The following is a 1,437-nucleotide window of genomic DNA, read 5'->3' on the forward strand; positions in this document are numbered from 1 at the left end:
TTCATGTGATTTCAAGCATGTATGCTATTTATTAGGTTATGCAAAGTTGTTTTAGATGCATTAGGAGAATGTCTTCATTCATTCTTTTCATATTGTACTTCACTTTTCCTCTCTCTGTTTGACTGAGAAAAGAGTTTCATCCTTCTCTTCTCCTTATTTTTATAAAAATATTAAAGAAAAATGTAATATGGTTCTGTCATATTCTCCTACTGTTTTCTTTAATTTCAGCTCCCTCTTTGTAATTTTATTCAATTTCTTGAAATTTCATCATGTTTTGGTGCTTTGGGATCTGTATTCGGGAGCCATGCATAGATGACTTTGTGATTCCCACAACTTCATTGATTTATTGCTACAATCATGTGATTTTGATATGAATGTGGTTTATATGTTCATTTTCATTTATGAATAATGTAGTTCCTTCATATCATCATATGTTTTACTATCTATCTGTTCAAAATCAGTTCTTTTATATATCCTATGTTTTTCTTGATAATTATGGTTGGATTAGGATTATTGTTATAAGGTTGTTGGTTTTGCACATTGTCATGCTGATATCATTAGTATATATGTATTATGGTGTTTAGGGTATAAGCTTCTTAGTTAATTCAGTTTCTCATTTTATAGTTCATTGGTTAGTTTTGAGTGGTAATTAGACAAATTTGGTGTTCTTTTATTCTTAGTAATTTGGAACTAATAGTTGTGATGGGAGTTGGTTATTGTCAAAGTGCTCATCAAATTATAGTTAATTCAATTTCTCATTTTATACTTCATTGATCAGTTTTGAGTGGTAACTAGACAAATTTAATGGTTATTTTTTAGTAATTTAGATCTAATAGTTGTGATGGGAGTTGGTTTTTGTTAAAGTGCTTGGTGGACGAAATTGTGATCACTTGTTCTTTCTGCTTGTAGGATGTTTCCTCTGATGACATTGTTTATTTTCACAACTCCGTTCAACTAACCAGCCAGCAAGTGCACTGGGTCATCCAAGTAATACCTTACGTAAGTAAGGGTCGATCCCACAGAGATTGTTGGTATGAAGCAAGCTATGGTCACCTTGCAAATCTCAGTTAGGCAGATTAAAAATGGTTTATGGGTTTTCGAATAAGTAATAATAAAAAGAAGAAATAATAAAAGGGATAGAACACTTATGCAGATTCATTAGTAGAGGTATCAGTTAAGTATATGCAGATGCTGTATGGCTCAAGCACGCCTGCTCTTCTACTCCTTCTACTCAGTCCTTCTTACTCCTTTCCATGGCAAGCTTTGTATAGGGGTTCACCATCAACTGTGGCTACTTTCATTCCTCACGGGGAAATAACCTGTGCGACTGTCACTCGCACAGCTAACCAGTCTGGAGGCATCACCCATGGCTGATGGCTACATCCCATCCTCGCAGTGAAAACTATGCTAACGCACTCTGTCACAGTACGGCTAATC

The sequence above is a fragment of the Arachis duranensis genome, chromosome 6, assembly GCF_000817695.3.
Source record: "Arachis duranensis cultivar V14167 chromosome 6, aradu.V14167.gnm2.J7QH, whole genome shotgun sequence".
Taxonomy (NCBI): Eukaryota; Viridiplantae; Streptophyta; class Magnoliopsida; order Fabales; family Fabaceae; genus Arachis; species Arachis duranensis.